General features: G+C 52.1%; 1 protein-coding gene across 2 annotated transcripts in view; it reads left to right on the top strand.

The window, feature by feature from the left end:
• The window catches only part of KCNJ12 (potassium inwardly rectifying channel subfamily J member 12), a 46,186-nt gene that overhangs the window by 14,127 nt on the left and 12,120 nt on the right, over positions 1–19,939 (top strand). The gene's annotated exons all lie outside the window — the stretch shown is intronic.

The following is a 19,939-nucleotide window of genomic DNA, read 5'->3' on the forward strand; positions in this document are numbered from 1 at the left end:
TAAGCTATTTTAGCAAGGTTGCAGGATACCAGGTTAATACACAAAAGTCAATTGCTTTCCTATATACTATCAATGAACAAATAGAATTTGAGATTAAAAATAATACTATTTACATGTGTCCTCCCAAAATGAATTACTTAGGTATAAGTGTAACAAAATATGTGCAAGGCCTATATGAGGAAAACTACAACAGTCTGATGAAGGAAATAAAAATAAAAAAAAAACAACACTAAATAAATAGAATAAATGGAGAGATATTCCATGTTCATAGATAGGAAGACTCAATATTGTCAGGACGTCAGTTCTTCCCAACTTGATCTACAGGTGTAATGCAGCCCTAATGAAAATCCTATTGAGCTTTGGCGTGGATATCAGTAAACGGATTCTGAAGTTCATAGAGAGGCAAAAGACACAGGACAGCCAACACGGTATTGAAGGAGAAGAACAAAGTTGGAAGACTGATAGTACCTGACTCACTGTAATGTTACAGGAATCAAGACAACGTGGTCCTGGCAAAAGAATAGAGTGCAGAAATAGGTCTACATAAATATAGTCAACGGATCTGTGGATCTTTGGCAAAGGAACAAGGCAATACAATGAAGCAAAGATAGTTTTTTCAACAAGTAGTCCAGGAACAACTGTACGTCCACATGCAAAAAAATGAATCTAGACACAGACGTTACACTCTTCACAAAAATTTCCTCAAATGGATCACAGACCTAACTGTAAAATGCAAAACTATCAAACTTCTGGAAGATGACATAGGAAAAAACGTAGATGACCTTGAGCATAGCAATGACTTTTTAGACAGAATACCAAGGCACAATCCATGAAAGAAATAATTGATAAGTTGGACTTTTTAAAAATTAAACACTTCTGCTCTGTGAAAGTCATTGTCAAGAGAATGAGAAGCCACAGACTGGGAGACAATATTTGCAAAAGACACATCTGATAAAGGGCTGTTATTCAAAATACACAAAGAACTCTTAAAACTCAAACAATAGGGAACAAATGGCCTGATTATAAAAAATGGGCCAAAGACCTGAACAGATACCTTAGCAAAGAAGATGCACAGATGGTAAGTAAGCATGAAAAGGTGCTCCACGCTATATATCATTAAGGAAAGAAAAGAAAAGTTAAAGGAGATACCACTATACACCTATTAGAATGGCCAAAATCCGGAGTACTGATATAAGCAAATGCAGCTGAGGTTGTGGAGCAACAGGAACTTGCTGGTGGGGATGCAGAATGGTGCAGCCATTTTGGAAGACAGTTTGGAGTTTCTTACAAAACTAAACATATTATTACCACCCATCAATCATATTCCTTGGTATTTACCCAAAGAAGCTGAAAACTTATGTTCACACAGATGTTTATAGCATCTTTTATTCATAGTTGACAAAACTTGGAAGCAACTCAGATGTCCCCAGTAGGTGAATGCATGAATGAGTGAATGAACCGGTCCATCCAGACAGTGGACTGTTATTCAGCAATAAAAAGACCTGAACTATCAAGCCATGAAAAGACATGGAGGAACCTTAAATTCAAATCATTGTATGAAAGAAGCCAATGTGAAAAGGCTACACATATATGATTCCAACTATATGACATTCTGGAAAAGGCAAAACTATGGACAGACAGTGAAAAGATCAGTGGTTGCCGGTGGTGGAAAAGGGGAGATGAATAGGCAGAGCACAGAGGGTTTTGAGGGCAGTGAAAGTACTCTGTATGATACTGTCATGGTGGTTACAAGTCATTATACATTGTCCAAACCCATAGAAAGTACAGCCCCAAGAGTGAACCCTAATGTAAACTCTGGACTTTGGGTGATGATGATATGTCAATATGGTTTCACAGACTGTAATAAATGTCCCTCTCTGGTGAGTGACACTGATAATAGGGGAGGGTGTGTGTGTGTGGCATCAGGAGGTATGTGGGACATCTCTGTACCTGCCCCTCAATTTTGTTGTAAACCTAAAACTGCTCTAAAAAATAGTCTTGGAGACAAAAATGAATCCTTGCCCTCACATGTCAATAGGTAACTGAGCACAGACTCCTGAATAAGTGGCCCTAGAACATGTGAGAGGCAAGGGGACATCTACGGAGGGACCTGCATGGAATCAGGGAGGAGCCAGGAGGATATGTGAGCTGGGGAGCCAAGGGAGAGGCCAAGGGTGGATGGTGCTCCTTGGGTTCAGGGACCAGGCAGGAGAACAGAACATCGGGGCTGGAGTGGAGTGAGCACGGAGGGAGCCTTGCATAGGGCCCACAGGCGGTGCAGCGTTCCCATATTGTTTCTTACAGCAACAAGCATTTCTGTCCCACTCCTTGGTAGGTGGCTGTGTCTGTACTGAGTGGGTGTGAGGAGTTAAGCTTGGATCTGTCAGGGTGCAGTTGGGTTCAATCTCTTGTATGTGTCTCCAAAAAAAAAAATTATTTTTTAGGTGACATTCACGTAACATAAAATTAACCATTTTAAAGTGAACCTTTCACTGGCATTTCGTACAGTCACAATGATGTGCAACCAGTGCCTTTTCTCTATCCCCTCACCCCACACGAAGCCCCATACCATCCGGAGTCAGTCCCCACACCCACCTCCCCAACTCCTGGGGAGTCTGCTTTCTGTCTTCATGGATTTGCCTCTTCTGGACGTTTGTGGTTTTTTGGGTTTTTTGTTTTAATGAACTTTTTTTTTTAATTTTATTGGGGACTATTGGGTAACAGTGTTTCTCCAGGGCCCATCAGCTCCAGGTCATTGTCCTTCAATCTAGTTGTGGAGGGTGCAGCTCAGCTCTAAGTCCAGTTGCAGTTTTCAGTCTTTAGTTGCAGGAGGCACAGCCCACCATCCCATGCGGGAATTGAACCGGCAACCTTGTTGTTGAGAGTTTGCATTCTAACCAACTGAGCCATCGGCCGCCCCTCTGGCAGCTCATTGTCTTCAATCTAGTTGTAGAGGCGCAGCTCACTGGCCCATGTGGGAATCGAACCGGCAACCCCGTTGTTCAGAGCTCGCGCTCTAACCAACTGAGCCGTCCCATGGACATTTGTATACATGGAATCACACGGTATGCGGTCTTTTGTATGTGTCTGGCTTCTCTCACTTAGCGGAATATTTCTGAGGCTCCTCCATGTTGTAGCATGGGTCAGCGCTCATGTCCTTTTTATGGCTGTGATGTTCCACTGTGTGGATGCGCCACATTTTGTTTACCCTTCAGTAGTTGATGGATGTTTGGGCTGTTTCCACCTTTGGCTGTTGTGAACAATAGTGCTGCCGTGGACGTGTGTGCACACAGTTTTGATTGAACACCTGTTTTCATTTCTCTTGGGTGTACACCTGGGAGTGAGTGGAATTGCTGGGTCCTGTGGTAGCTGTCTGGTTAAGCTTCTGAGGACATGTTATCTTTGAAAGACGTCTTCCAACAATGAAACACCTCCCTTGACCACTCTCCAGCTTGTGCCTCACTTCTCTGCTCTCAGCAACCACACAACTCACAGGTGGCAACCCCGCTTGCTTTCCCCAATTTCTGCTTTTGGCCTTCACCTCTGCGATGCCAGTGAAACTATTCAGGGCCATGGTCACCTTGTCATCGTCCTGCTCACTCTCACTCCCTCCGGGAACGACCTGCGTGGCTTGGCACTCATCCCGCCTCCTGGCCCTTTGGCTCTGCCTCCTCCCAAGGTCTGCTCACTGGGGTGCCCCTTTCCCTGCAGACCTCAGTCCATCACTCACCCAACTCCCAGTTTTCATCCCTAGTCCAGACCTTTCTCCTGTCTTCAGGCTCAGCCACCCACCTGCCCACGAGCGTCTCCCCAGGGTGTCTGCAGGCACCTCAAGACTCTCTAGGCAAGAGCTAAGCTTCCACCTTCCGCCAAGCTTCTGCCTTCTCGCTACCTCTGCTCCTCTCCAAGAGAAGATGAGGCTGCAACATACATGCTGCGATGACCTCTCAGAAATTCTCAGAGTAACCAGTAGGTGGGACGCTGGGCTGGGGGACTGCCTTCCAGCAGGGCTGCTTCCTGACTCCACCACTGTAGTTTCCGGGCTCCTTATCTGAACTGTGAATAAGAAAATACAGTCTCCATCTTCTAGGGCTGTCCTAATGGTGAATCACAGTGATTTGTATAGAAGGCCACGTGCCTGGCCTGCACAGGGGACTTTCTGACAGGGCTTTTCTTCCGGTCTCACTTCCTGATTTGTAGCAACTTTTGCAGGAAGCAGTCTAGGCATGCCACAGATGTTTTCTGAGCCTCAGTTTCCCCTAGGTGTAAAATGGGAATAATCTACTTATAGAGGTCCTAGCGGGGCTTTGTGTCCAGGGGTTCCCATAGGCCTGGCACACAGTAGGCGCTCAGCATGTGCTCACATGGGGCGTCATGGGTCATGGACATGGATGTGTGTGTGTGTGCTCAGTGGTGCCCAGTCCACCAGGTGGGTCTCCCCAGGGAAGGGTGGGTCTGCCGGCTGTGATGGGTTTAGAAAGCCAGGCAGGGGACAGATGTCTCCTCCCAACAAGACCCCCACCCTGCACCAGCGCAGACTGCAGCTGCTTGAGATGCAGAGGACTTGGCCCAGGTGATCCCTCATCCCCTGATTAGCCTGTCAGCCCTGAAGAGTGGGCAAGAGCCCCCCACTAGGGCTGTGCCCAGCAGCTGGATATGGAAGGGATTCAAGCCAGGTGGCTTCCTTTGGCCTGGGGATGCAAGTGCTGTTGGGAGTGGGAGTTTCATGGAAACTCCCCTCCATTTTCCCCTTCTCATAACCAATGGAGCCCAGGCAAGTGGGTTCAGAAGGTGGGGCCTGGGACCAGCTGTGTAGACAGGGTCCGGCTGTCTGAATGGCTGACAGTATAGAGAGTTTGTGGCCCCTGGTAATGAATGGGTAGGGCTTTGGGGCAGTGTAGACAGATGTGGACTGTGGAGGCAGATGGATGGCCTGAAGGCAGGTGTGTGCAGTGGAGATGGGTGCCTCCGCTGTGTCAGTGCTGTGAGCAGTGAAATGGGTGTGGCCTGATGACACAGGTCAGGGAGGGCAGGGGCATACACAGGCTGGATCTCCACTCCCCCGCGCTCTGACCCTCAGTAACCCCTGACCCCTCTTGCCCAACCCACCACTCTCTGAGGAGGGGCCCAGGCTGCTTCCAGGCCAGGACTGGATTTCTAAGTCCACGTGTCTTTCGAGTCTTCCACTGTCTCCCTGTACTCTGGTGCCTACATCCCCCCAACCCCCAGGTTCTCTGGCTCACCTATCCTCCCACCCCCAGTGCCTCTCACCCCCCACCCCTGCTCAGCTGGAGGAAGAGTGCGGCCTCCTCGGTCTTGGTCTCGGTCTCGGGAAAGGACCTGGAAGCTGCCTTTCTTTTGCTGTCCCCATTTACAGATGAGGATGTGAGGCTCAGAGAGGTTTAAGGGATTTTCTGGGGCCCAGGTGCTCCTCTGAGCTCTGGTCTAGGGGTCCGGCTCTGGCTGACGGGTGGCCCTCAGAAGCCCAGCATCAGGGCCCCACAAGTCTGTCCCTAACTGCTGGCTGCCCCAGGGCTGGCCCCGCGCACCCCTGCTCCTAGGCTTTCCTTCCTGGTACGCACAGAGCCTGTGCGGGGCCTTGCCTTTGTCCCAGGCCTCAGGTGCCTTTTCTCTCTTGCTCACAGGGCCAACACTGTCTGCAGGCCATTGATCTGGTGCTGGACCCTTTAATGCCCCTCTGAGGACCTCGGACCCCTGTTTGGGCTGACCTACCACGAGGAGGTGGAGGCGTGAGTGGCGCGAGGCCCACACACCCACGGGCCCCTCCACCCCTTTCTTTCAGGACGGATAGCTCCCACTCTGCACTAGGCACTAGGTGCTGACTCATCTCAGTTCCCCCACTTTACAGATGAGCTCACAGAGGCCTTGGAATGCACAGTGCAGTCCCACAAATCTGAAGCCAGACTGATGCTTTCACTCTTCTTTTGTCCTGCTCCCACACTGAGCACTGGGGGCCTCTCCTATGGGCTGGTAGGTGACAGTACAGGGCTCCTCCAAGCTTAGGCCTTGGGGGTACCACTGAGGGGTGAAGGGACCATCCCCACTGTAGGGTACAGCTGATCATTAGTGCTGGCCTCTCCTGCCCACCCCACAGGCTGGAGCAGAGAGAGGATTCTGAGTTCGTGCTTCAAGCCATGTGAAATCTCCAGTGTTCTCAGGCCACCTCCCTGTGCCTCACTTTCCTTGTCTGTAAAATTATAACATGTATTTCATAGGACTCTTCTGAGGCTTAAATGGGAGAATCTAGGTAGAGTACTTGGGGACAAGATGTGGTGTACCGTACCCGCTCAGTACACACGAGCTCTCGTTATAGATTGTTGTTGCTTTGAATGTAGACGCAGAGCCCTTGCTCTGTGCCAGGGAGACCTCACACTCAAGCTAGGGGCCTGAAGGACATGCCAGAGGTTAGCCAGGAGCTGGGCATCGCAGGGGTAGGGGAATGGGGTGGGGGGAATAGCCTGGGCAAAAGTATGGAGATGGGAACTGCTGGGAGTTCGGTGTTGTCAGAGGTGAACTGTCAGAAAATGTCACTTCATTTTCTTTTCAGAAGCTCTTTCCAGGCCCTGCTGAAGCCACAGAAAAGGGGTGCCTGAAAGTGCATGAGGACCTCTGGAGCTGGCAGGGCTGGATACAGGCCATGAACTAGTGTGTTTAATGCTGGGACCCATGGGCCTCTTCCTGCTGTGCCGCCAGTGCCTGGCACAGAAATGCTGAGAATGCTAATCATAGTGATGGTGATAATGTTTCTCGATGCCAGGCACCGTTCTAAGTGATTTATGAACTCACTAATCCTTACTACAATCACATCTTATTAACCCCGTGTTACAGATGGGAAAACTGAGGCCCAGAGCGGTAAAGGGACTTCCCCAAGATCTCATCACATCTGAGCGGCAGAGCTGCAATTTGAACATGGTTGGTGTTCAGGCCGGCGTTGTGCACTGGCCCAGGGAGAGGGGAAGGGTGTTCTGAGGCAGGGTGAGTGCGTGGGGCTGTTCCTGGTGTGAGCCCACCCTGCCCTGCCCTGTCCTACTGTGTGGCACAGGCGGAGCTGGCCCTCTCTGGGTCCCTGGGCCTGAACCTTCCACTTCCAGCTGGGCCACACTTCTGCTGTCCTGAGGTCCCTGCCAGGCCTGGCACAGTGGCTCCTCTGGGTCCCCGATCAGCAGGCATTGGTGGGGGATCACTCAGAGTTCCAGCTGCCCTGGTTTTAGAGTTGGAATGGGAAAGGGGCAGTCAGCTGTTAGCGGTTGCGGGGACTGGAGATGAGTGCTGCACATGCCTGGACCCACTTTGTCCCCACATCCCTGTGGGGAAGGAGTGACATCCTCAGCTGACAGGCCAGGAAACTGCGATTCAGAGAGAGGCAGCTGGGTGCCTGAGATACACAAGCAGGGAGTCACAGAGCTGGAATGTGAACCCAGAGCCTGCCCACAGCAAAGCCTGTGCAGTCTATATTTAAGCAGATGTGCTGCCTCAGGCTTTGCAGGTGGTGTGAATGCCAACCACAGTGGGCACTTGCTGAGCAATTACTGCCTGCAAGCCCTATGCTGCCCTATGCTGGCCATCAAGTCCTCACATGGCCAGCCCCACCCTTGGAGGGGCTGTCAGCCCCCATCTTCCAGATGAGGACACTGAGGCCCAAAGAGGGGACTAACCTGTCTGGCAGGATTAGGGATTCTAGATAGCTCTGTGTGCAGGGGTCCTGGGAGAAGCCAGGGGTTATAGGATGCCCTGGGGATGGCCAGGGGCTTCGCAGAATTCCCAGCCGAGTACTGACATGGCTGGGCCTGTTCAGCTGCACAAGGGGCCCCTTCTCTGTGATGACGAGTGGGTGATGATGAGAGGTCAGCGTTGTGATTTGAGGGCCCTTCACACTTGTCACTGTGCTGAGAGTTGTGTCCTTGGAGCTACCAAAGCTGGCCAACCTGGGCCTCCATTCAGCGCCTGGGAGGTGGGGCTGGGCATTGAAGAAGTCAGGTGAGGGGACTCCACGTGGCTGCGGCTTCAGGTAGCAGTGGGAACTGACTGCAATGAGCCATTCTCATCCTCCCTGGACACATCCACGGGGTCACCCAGGGCACGGAGTGAAGCACATTATCAGTCAAGGTCACCTGTCTGGCTTCCATTCCATTCTGGCTGTGTGACCCTGGGCAAGTTACTTCACTTCTCTGAGCCTCAGTTTTCTTATCTGTAAAACAGGGATCCTAATGGGGCTTACCTCACAGGGCTGCTCAGTCAGGGAGGCCACGTGCTGTGAGGAGAGGTACAGGCTCTGGGGCCCCTGCCTGGCTTTAGTCCCCACCTCTTCCTTTTATAGGCTGTTGGTCTTGGGTAAGTCACTTCACCTCTCTGAACCTCCGTTTCCTCATCTGGAAAATGTGGATAATAGTAGACTCTTTCCTGCAGGGCTTTCTCAGGACACAATGAGGCACTCGGGGTGAAGCCCAGTAAATATAAGTGGAGCACCTGTCCCAGGCTCTCAAGCAAGGGCTGTCCTGAAAGAATGTGAGAATCCACAGACTTGCCTAGAAAGCCAGAGTCCACTTCCCAGATGCCCCCGCCCGTGTGGGAGTTCAACTCCTGGCTGCCTGTGGGTTTCATCCTCGTGCTGTCTGATGACATCACATGCAGCGTTTTCAAGTGAAGATAGGGGAGTGTGTATGGGTCAGGCTCTCCCGGCATAGGCAGTGAAGCTGATGAGCTGGGTGTGGGGACAAGAAAGAGATGAGAGCTAGTGAATAAATCATTGCACAACCTGGGCTAATGGACTGCCATGGGGCAGCATATGCAATTAGTGCATTATTGTCCAGAGAGGGTGACTTCTGTGCTGGGTGACCCAGCATCCCATGGTTTACCAAGTGCCTGGTATCTGGGGCTCCCTCTTCTGGTGCTCGGTGAATCTGTGAGCTGTCCCTCCCCAGATCCTGCAGTGTCGTGGCTTGGGAGGACCCACATCATCCCTGCTTGCTGTCCTCTGAGTGGGACTCCCCAGGACGCACAGCGGGCCCTGCCTGACAGAGGGCCTGGGACCTGGGTTCCAGCTTCCAGCAGCCCTTAGCTGGGGGAGGGATAGGGCAGTCCCCGGTGCAGGCGGGGCAGCTGTGAGCAGAGCCTTTGCCCGCCCCCATCCCTTCAGCTCGTTTTCTTTTCCCAGCCTCTTTGTGTTTCATGGTTTGAACCAAAGCTGTCCCAGCTCAGCCAGCTCCTGCCCCATTGCAAAGGTGACCAAACCATCTGCACTGACAGGGCTGGACAAGGGACCACGGTGCACATGCATGTGTGTGCCATGCCTGGTACACACGTGTGTCTGCACAAAGCTTGAACATGTGCAGGTATGAGTGCAAAAGCAGACACACGGTGACCTAGCCCAGGGTGTCCAGCACCAGCACTAACGTTGGGACAGATCCATCCTCGTGAGGACACAGGTCCGTGTCTGTGTGCATCCTGCACACGCACCATTGTGTTCCCACAAAGGAGCAGGGGCGAGCAGCTGACACACACTACACACAGACACACACTGCTGCATGTGAGACGTGAGCTGTCAGGTTGCCCACTTCATACCTGGAACTTCCATCCGCACCCTCGTCTCTGCATGAGCACCTCCTCTGGCCACTGGAACTTTCCCCACCCTGCTGCCCTTGATGGATGACACCAGGCCACTATAGTCCCTGCCTCCCACAGCACCATAGGCCACTCCTGCAACTGTCTTGCCCCTGAGGAGGATAATGAATGTGCAAGTTTAGGCGCCAGTGGGCAGAAGCCCCGGTGCCTGCTGCATTAAGGCACTCATCACACAGCCATTAAGGGCTGCTGCCCTTCCCTGTGTCACTTTCCTCGGGGTCACCTCCCACACTACCTGCTTCTGGGGAAATGCAAAGTGGGGCTAGGTGCACGCACATCCATGACACTCCTAGAATAGCAAGCACCGTGCTGTAGGCTGTGTATCCATGAAAGGATGGTGCATACATGAGCACCTGTCGTGTACTGGGCACTTTTCATCCAATAACTCCATTAATTCCCAACAGTTATACCAGGGAGGCAATGGAATTGATGTAACCAATGTGGAAATTGAGGCAAGGATGAATCATACAAATGAGTGAGTGAAGAGGCGGAGGCAGGGCAAGCTAGAGCAGGACCGGGCATAGGAGGAATCCATGCCTCCCCCACCCTAACACTCCCACCCCCCAGCAGATGCTGGAGTGAGCATGGAGGTGGGAAGCACCCTTATTCACCCTCCCAGCCCTGGCCATGTGCCCCAGCTGCCAGGTGCACCTGACCTCTTCAGAATACCTAGCTCGAGGAGGGCCACCACCCCTCCCCCAGGCACTGACTGGCCGGTTGCTTTGGGCCACTGGATTCTCTCTGACCCTGTTTCCTCCTCTTGGGGCAGGGAGAGACCCAGGCAGTGTTTCACACAGTAGATGATAAATAAAACGTTGAAGCATGAGAACACTTTTTTCTGGGATTTTCAGTGGCTGCTCGTCCTGCTCTCGGGACAGAGATCTGCTGATAAGACCCATTGCTGTAGGACAAATGACCCTAAATCTACCTCATTTTCCTGGGCACAGGCTCAGAGGGGGCCAGTGGCTCAGAGTCACACAGCACAGCTAGGGCCAGGCAAGGTCCAGACACCAGGCCCTTGCCCCACCAGCCCCGGGCTTTCTGCAGCCCCTGCCTCTACACAGCACCAGTTAGCCATGAGGAAAAGGTGGTGGGAGCCATGCAGCTAGGGAAGGTTTCCTGTAGGAGGTGGTCCTGAGTCACCTGGAGAGACTGGTTTCTCCTAGAGATGTTAGGGCCAGGTATGTGTGATTAATTCCAGGGTCTCTGTTCCCACAGCCCCGGAAGTCCTGGATTCCCATCCCAGCTCTGCTGTGGACCGGCTCTGTAGCCCTGGGCAAGATGCTCACCCTCTCTGAGCCCCAGTCTCTTTCCTCTATTGAAAGGAACGGTTGCATGAACTGAAGTAGCATGTGTTAAGTGTCGGGCATGATGGGTGTACAGTTCCAGTTCCCTGGAGTTAGAAAGACTTGCGTGGTAGTGAGGTCAGTGTGAGGCGGCGTGAGGTGCGAATGTCAGTTGCCCTGAAGCTGTGGGTGCCTTTCCACCCTGAGCCTCATTCTCCTCATTGAAATTATGCCAAGAAGAGCCTGCATCTCACCCAGGATTAGATGAGGTATTGCATGGAAGGGTGATGCTGTCCCTGTGTTCCAGAAAATTCCTCAGGTTTATGTTCCTCCCCGGGGCCTTCGGAAGATTCCCAAGGGACTTTGGATTTGACCTGGGACATCATAGATGGGTCACAGGTGAGACCCCGACCTGGCCCCCCCCCCCCCCACCGTAGACCTCCTCTCCCCCTCACCCTCTTGCTGACCTCCTCCCTCAGATTGTATGCAGCCCCTTCTTGCCTCGTGACCTTTGCCTGGAGCTGTTTCCTGTTCCAAGCCCCGGCTCTGTCCCACCCAGCAGGAGGCAGTCACACAGCACCTCCTGCAGCCTGATTCCTTTTTTTCTCAGATATCTGTCACCCTCCTATCTGTTCTGAGCACCAAGGGGCAGGGCCTTTCCATCCTGTTCACACTATGCCTTGCACAGGACCTCTCATGGACTCAGTGCTTAGTGAAGACATGCTTGTAGAATGAACGAATGGACGAATGAATGAGTGAGATGGCCCAGACACCCAACCTCACCATTTCATCGGTGAGGCTCCAGTCGCGGTCTGGTTGGCTGTGGATACTTGTGATGTCCACTTGCTCAGGATAACATTTTTGAACGCATGAGAGAACCCACATAAGACCACAAAGGAAACCAGAAATGTGAAATAGTTATCAAAACATGATTTTAGAGTATGCGATACAGTGATTATAGCATGCTGTTGCTTAATAATGCCTTCGACAGCAAGACCTAGCGAAGGCCCTCATACCTTCTGTACAGCGTGTGATGCTTCAGGGCTTTGCTGTCTCCATTTGTCACAGAGAGAACACATTTTGCAGAGAGAAAAGGGAAGTTCACGTGTTTTCCCCATCAAGGTCATAGAGCCTTGAATTCCATCCTTGGGCCCTTGGAAAGAGTCCTGAAATGTGCTGAGTTGTGGCAGGGACCACAGAACCCTGCCCTGCCCCATGCAGCCTGCCAGACCCCTCCACATACCCCCAGGCTCCCTCAGTTTCCCTCCATTCTTCTTGGGCAGCCCTCATGGGGGCCTGGGGACCAACACAGGCATCATGGGCTATGACCTGTGGTTCAGTTTCCTGGACACGGCCTGGAGAAGCTGCTCTCTCAGGCCCACCAAATTAGCTGTTCTAGGTGAAATGCCCAAGGCAGGCATTGGGTTGTCTCCCAGCAGGGTTCTATTATGGGTGAGAGGGCCCCCCAACACGCTGAGGCTTGGCCTGGAACCCCTGGCTGACCTGGCAGAAAGCTGACATTTCCTGCCCTGTAGGCTCACCCAGAGCTCCAAGGGGGCTCAAGGTGGTGCCAACCATGCCCCGCTCCCTACTGTGAGCAGTTAATAAGAGAAGGAGGTGAGAGACTCCCCATCCCTCAGGCCACTGACTTTTTCCTGCAACAAGTTGAAGAGGGCCAAGGGGAGCCTCTCATTTGATAGATGGGGAAACTTAGGCCCAGACAGAGCAAGGTTCCATGTCAAGTTGAGGCCGGAGTGGTCCTGACACGGCATACAGCCCTGCCTGCCATCTTGCAATGCAGGCCTCAAGGGCACTCCTGGGTTACCGGGGCAGATCATGAGGGGCTTCTGCACTCTGCACTGCCCTCCTTAGCCTCCTCCTGGAACCTGGCCCCATGCTCGAGGCAGTCAGACCTAGGCCCTGGCCTCAGGGGGCTTCTGGTGGGAAGACTTGGTAGGACAGTTAATTGCCACCCAGAATGGTCTGGTCTAGGACTGAGGGAAGTACAAGGGTTAGGTGCTTGCAAGTGGGTGTTGAAGGATGCATGGGAGTTTGAGGGAGAATGAGAAAGAAAAGGCATTGGGCAGAGGGTCTGGCAAGGAGGTGGAGAGCATTTCCTCTGGCGCCATTTCTGGGACATAGATTATTATTGTCACTGGCAGATAAGGAAGAGGAGGCCCAGGTGTTCCCATCTGCCTCGCTGGCTATGTGTCCCCAACTAAGTCATCTCTCTGAGCTGTCCCTTCTCCTTCTCACCTATTCTCCCCTCTCCCTGGCACACTCAGCCCCAGCTCCTTTGCCTTCCCTCCAGTTTCTTAAACACATAGAGCAACATTCCAGCCTCAGGGCCTTTGTCCTTGCTGTTCCAGGAACGTGGTTCCCATAGTCTCTCAGAGAGTTCTTCCCTGACCTCTAGAATAGTGCCCGCCCTGCCTCCGGAACTACTTGGGTTCTTTTCTCCTCAACATGTTTTCTGCCTTGCCCCATTCAAACGGTGGCCCCAGGCACTATGCTTGCATATAGTAGAGTCTCAGTAGGTATCTGTTGAGTGAGTGAGTAAAAGCTAAGTGTGATTCTGCTGAGCAGATGGAGGGAGACCCAAGGCCTTGGCAGTGATCCCAGATCTGAGCTGTAACTGGGGTCCTAGGGTGGAGGGATAGGCCCTCTGAAAAGCCCACCCTATTTTCCTGGACTCCTGATTTCAGAACTCAGCCTCCTGCCCATGCCAGGCGAATCCCAGTGCCCTCAAAGGTCTGTCACACCCTCCCAGTGAATTTTTTGGTCTCAAGATAAAGCCAAATTTATAAAAGGAGGAAAAGGAAAGGGAAGCTGAGAAAACAACTGTTCCTGTGTTCCCCCAGCAGAGCTTCTGGGTCGCTGGGGACTGAGGCCGGGTCTCAGGCCCTGGTCTTGCCTGGACTTTGCCTAGTCAGGACTCATATTGGGCACAGCCCATCATGAAGATATGAGGCCCCCAAGGTGGGGCCTTTTCCCTGATGGGAGCAAGGTGGGGCTGGAGGAATCATTAGGGAAGAGTTGGCTGGAGCAGGCAGGGACCAGAGGCAGGACACCTGGGTGCGAGGCTCAGCAATGTGGCTCATAGACCATGACCTATCACATGGCTGTGCACCTCTCTGCCTTCTTTCCTCCTCTGTCAAAGGGGCTTAGGCCATCCCACCTGGAACAATCTCTGATGAAGTGCCACGCACTCAGCTGAAGCCAGGCACTGTTCCAAGAAACATGGGGCCAAGAAACATATTGTGTGGACTTGGCAAGGAGCAGCAGGGAACCCAGGGAAATCTTGGATGGCTTCATAGAGGAGGCATCCTTTGAGCTTGAAGGATGCATCAAGTTCTGGAAGGCAGAGCAAGACATTGCATGATGAGGAACCAGCTTACTGAGGCTTTGAGGCGTGAGCATTCCTGAGACACAGCTCACTGAGGATCACATGACCCTCCTCGGTGGGGAGTCCAACCCTAGCCCTCTGCTCTTTCCTAGCATGTCTTGTTGATTTAAAAGAATTCTTTATGTATTAAGTGCATCGGTCCTGTTTTATAACATACATCAAACAAACAAAACATTTGTACCTTTTGTTTTGCTTTGGCGAGTTTTGGTAAACATCATAATTATTTATATGTTGGCAAATTTTCCAGCCTATTTATTCATGGTCTATTTTGTTACAGGATGTTTCTTGTTACTTAACCTCAGGTCTTTGCTCTCCCATGCACCTGCTGAGCACTTGGGAAATACCTGAGACTCAACTGAGGTTGAAGCTTGAAAATTACGGCTGTAAGAAAAATAGAAGCCAGGGTGCCTTTGCTCACTGGGTCCCTCCCCCTGGAGTTCCTTCCCATTCTGTCCTTTTGCTCATTCCTTCTTGCACTGCATTGAGTGAGGTCCAGCTGTGGCCTTCCAGGGGCCTGTGACCCGTCCCCGGCGTCAGTCAGGCTCAGACACATGATGATGGCAGTGGGTGGAGGCCAGGAGATTCCAGCTGGGCAACCTCCACGTATTAACTTGCTGACACCCCATCACCACACCATAGTTAGATACTATTATTAATCCCATTGTACAGGTGAGAAAACGGGCTCAGAGAGGTTATATGACTTGCCAAAGGTCACATGGAAAGAGAAAAGACAAGATTGAACCCAAGACATATTGACCCAGAACTCATACTTTCAAACTCTTCTCTGGGATCAAGTCCAAGCTCATAAATATGCATCCAGGGGCCTCTGAGAACCTCAGTCTCTTCATCTGTCAGTGTAATGCCTCGGCTCCAGCACCTGCACACATAGGCACTCAAAACATCTTCGCCTGCCTTGTTATTAGGGTGACAGGGTGTGCCCCCACCTGTTTCTCTACACCTTCCTTAGCCCCAAATCCCTTAGGATCCTGGAATGTCAGGCTTGGAAGGGCCAGCTCCTTCATTGGAAGTAGGAATAGGGAGGCTCAGAGGCAGGGAGACCTTGCCCAAAGCCCAGTGTGTGAGGAATAGAGCCAGATGTGCACCCCGATGCATGGGACTCTGAGTCCCCCTCACTGCACTGCAGTCAGTCTCAGGCTAGGCTCTCTCTGCCCCCTGCAGGAAGCCCCGTTCTTCCCCAACTGGGTTAGACACCTCCCTTGGGCTCTCAAGGTTCTGACCTTGTTGTGGTTGCTGGTTTACTTGCTATGTCCCCCGCTTGGCAGGATGCCCCACACAGGCAGGTACTTGGTGCCCAGCTGAGCCCAGCTTGAGCAGGGCCTTAGGGAAGGTTGACTGCAAGACGGAAGCCCTGAGTGGGACAGACACCTGCCACAGGTCACACAGCAAGTTGGAGCAGAGCTGGGAGCCCCATGAAACCCTCAAGACCCTCCAGGTTCCAACTGCTACCAGAACCCAAGAAAACCCAGGGACAGAGGACTGCATGTAATGGCCAATCCAGTAGAGAGTGCCCAGGGGCCTCTGTCCTCTGCTGCTCCCAGAGGCCTGGGGCCAAGGACACCCTGTCTCCCTCCTGCCCCCGCCCCCTGTAGAAGGATGTTCTCAAGATAAAAATACCCTTGGAAACATTCTCTGGTGCCTGGCCTGACCGGAAACATTCCCTGGTGCCTGGCCTGACCTGTTGTCCACCCTGGGGACCAGAACCTCCTGCCCTGGATTCCCTTCAGGGCTCAGAGGATGGATGTCTGCCCTTCCTGGCCACTTGGTGCAGCCTATCCCTGGGGTCAATGTGTCCAGCCCCTGTCTCCAGACCACAGAAGGCGAGGGGCCGGAGGGGTCGGGGGCACCTGTGGACGCTGCGACCACCACGTACCGAGAACTACCTGCCGGCCAGCACTACCCCAGGCACAGAGGAGCAAGGCAGCCAGAGTGCTGCCCCAGTGGAGCTCACAGCCCTCTTGCATCATTGCCTGTTGGGGTACATTCGGAGAGCATTACTCATAGCATATGGGAGGGTTAGGGATGTCCCAGGTTTGATCCCGTTGGGGATCCCCATTTCTGCTCCGAGCTCCCTGTGCTGGTGGTTGTCAGAGCCAGAAAACCCCCATCAGAGAACACGGGGAGGACCTGGCATTTACTATGGCTCTGTGTGCCACACAGTGGAATATGGCCTCAGTTTACCCTCCTTCAGGGAAGGGGTTACTGTGAGCTGGGGGCGGCCTCAAATGCAGCGCTGGGGACTTGCTGGCCCGTTGGACCCCACCCCTCCAGGGACGGCTGGTGTCATGATGACGATGATTCTGACAGCTGCCTCTTCCTGGAGTCTCGCTGTGCCAGGCCCTGTGCCCAGAGCATACCTCCGTCACCACATTGAATTTCACAGTCACATCCCCTGGAGGCTAGTCATCAGCCCATTTTGTAGAGGAGGAAGTTGGGCCTCAGGAAGGGGAAATGCCTTGCCCTGTGCCCTAGGCAGTTTCAGCTCCAGCCTTGGCTGACTGGTTGGTGCTAGGGGGTAAAGGCACGTGGAGGCTCCGGCGTCAGTCCAGGCCCTGCCCTCACTTGCTGGGAGACTGAGGGCCAGTCTGGCCTCTCTGGGCTCCAGCTGCCCTTCTGTTGTGTACAAACCTTGCTCCCCAACCTTGATTACCCTGTCCAGGACTGTTACCGTGACTAGGAAAGTGTCTGGTGAACTTCAGAGGGCCGAGCTCACATCATGGGCTGCTGCAGCTGCTGCAGGGTAGCAGGGGAAGCGCTGGACAGGGCATCCAGAGACCTGTGTTCTTATCTCCAAGCCACCACTCACTCAATGGCTTTGTGGTCTTGGGCAAATCACTTCTCTGTTCCGAGCCTCAGTTTCCCTGTAGAGGGGAGCTATTTTTGCCTCCCTCGCAAGTGAGAACAAAGCTGACTCACTGGGTTTGTGGGTCTGGAGAAGCCCCTTCCACAAAATAGGGAGTCGGGAACAAGGTTGAGATCACCTGGTGCAGGCCAAGTGACCAACAAGAAGTGGGGAGGGGCAGGCTATCCATGCCTTTTGCTCTCACTCCTTCTCCCTAACCTTCTTTGGCTTCCTTGTCCTGTGACAGACACCTCTGCTCAGAGTTTCAGCTCTAGGTGACCCAGGGCAAGTGACTTAACCTGTCTCAGCCTCAATTTCCCTGTCTGTCCAGTGGGGACACTCATCTTTCCTTCAGGTGGGGCTGTGAAGATTGGAATAACTGAAGGCAGGAGCTGAGCACACAAGGCCAGGCAGAATGCAGGCTCCTCAAAGGGACGGGCAGAAGAACAAAGACCTGATCACAACTCCTTGCCATGGAGAGTCCCAGCTGTGGGCAGTGATCTATGATGCAGCCTCCCTGAGCCTCAAGTGCTCCATCGTTTCTGACAGTGAATGACCTTAGAGAGACACTGCAGGACCTAGGGCAGCTGATCAGGGAATTATGAGGGATGGGAAAGTAGGGGAAGAAGACCGGGAGTCTTGAGGTAAGAGCCCAGACGGTGAAGAAGGAGCAGCCAGGCCATCCCTGTACGGAGTACGCAGAGGCCTAGAAAGGGGAAGTGACTCACCTAAGGTCACACAGCTTGTAAGGGCCGGAGCTGGATCTTGATCCCAGCTCTGGTGCTTCTAAACCCATTGCTGTTGCCTACCGCAGGAGACTTATGATGTGAGGGTGACTCACCAAGTTACCTTCATTCCAGCCAGAAAAGCCAGTGTGACAGTGGATTATAGCCATCCTTAGCTATGAAAGGGTGGGGCTCCACGGGCTCAGTGGCTAATAGGTGGGGGAAGGTGAGGGCATTCCAAGTCAGCTTGCCTCTGGAAGTTTGTAGAACCCCTTCCCAACACACTCTCCCCTGATCCTCACAGCACAAGAGGAAAGCAGGGGCCCCCTTTGACAAATGGGAAAACTGAGGCCTGAGGGTTGCAGGGACCACATAGGATGTGTGGTTGCTCAAGGTAAATCTCTGACAAGTTACTGATGTGCATCCATCTATACAAGGTGTGATCAAAAATTCTGGTGAATGCTGCTGCCGAGTGCCATCCAATGGAAAGGCAGGGACCTTCAATATGGGAAGCGGCGTGTCAAACCTTAGTAACAGTGTGTGACAAGTTTCAGCTTGTTCGATGCAGACAATCGGGTGTGAGCTACACTTGAGAGAAGTTGTGTTTTAAAGTGTGCTGTCTAAAACCACTAAACTATTGGTAGATTAGGGTAAATGGGATCAAATATATGGTGATTGAAGGAGAACAGACTCTGGGTGGAGAACACACAATGTGATATAAAGATGATATATTACAGAATTATAATATAACCTATGTAATTTTACTAACCATTGTCACCCCAATAAATTTTAACTAAAATAAAAAGTCTGGGGTGGATGGTTAGCTCAGTTGATTAGAACGTGGTGCTCTTAACAACAGGGTTGCCGGTTAGATCCCCACACGGGCCACTGTGAGCTGCGCCCTCCACAATTAGACTGAAACAACTACTTGGCTTGGAGCTGATGGGTCCTGGAAAAACACACTTAAATAAAAGTGAAAAGAAAAAAAAGAAAAGATGTGCTGTAAATCATCCTCCATCACGACAGCACTCCATGTCACACATCGCTTCTGGTATACAGCAATTTCTGTGAAATGAAAACATTGCGGTGTGTCCTCATCCACGTTATTCACTGGATCAGGCTCTGTGCATATTCTGGCTCTTCCCCAAAGTCAAAATGATTCAGGACATCAATGCAGCCACGACAGCGCAACTAAAGACATTCACAAAAGCGGGTTTCCACAACTGCTTCAGAAAGTGGCAAGAATGATGACATAAGTGTGTTCGAAGAGAGGGGGCGTATTTTGAAGAAGATTAATGGCAATGTGTGTTTTACTGCAATGAATTTTTTTATGTAAACATTCACTATTTATTTTTTATCACACCTCATATAATCATCCATCCGCACACCCACTCATGTATCCATGTATCCTACCAACCACCTCATCCATTCATTCACCTACGCATCTACCCACTTACCCAGCCCTCCACACACCCACCCACCCATCCATCCATTATCCATCCATCATCCACCCCTCTATAGCCCACCCATCCATCTATCTGTAATCCATCCATCCATCTATGCTGGGCCCTGTGATTGTTATTGGGAAGGCTCTGCAGGTGATAACTAGGAGCACAGGCTAGGGAACCAAGTTCCCCTGTGATCTTAGGAGAATTCCCATAGTACCCACCTCTCTGGAATGGGAACAGCAATAGTTCCAATCTTGTACGGTTGTTGTGAGTATTACATGAGTTGACATCTGGACACCTACCACAGTGTCTGGAATGTAGTAGGCACTCGCTAAATATCAGCTGTTGTTTTCTCCAGGGACCCATCTTCTATTGCCATTCTCTGGTTCTGAAAGTTTGTTATGGACAGGCTCACACGCTGTGGAGATGAGGGGCACCAGAAGTGTGGGAGGCCCCTCCACCTCCCTTGGGATCCTGGGGGAAGCAAGCAGAGTATGGGTTCATGTGGAAATTTCTGACTTCTGAGCCCCTCTGAGGAAAGTGGCACTGTCTACAGTAATTTAGCTTTGCTT

The sequence above is a fragment of the Rhinolophus ferrumequinum genome, chromosome 21 (assembly GCF_004115265.2).
Source record: "Rhinolophus ferrumequinum isolate MPI-CBG mRhiFer1 chromosome 21, mRhiFer1_v1.p, whole genome shotgun sequence".
NCBI classification, from domain to species: Eukaryota; Metazoa; Chordata; class Mammalia; order Chiroptera; family Rhinolophidae; genus Rhinolophus; species Rhinolophus ferrumequinum.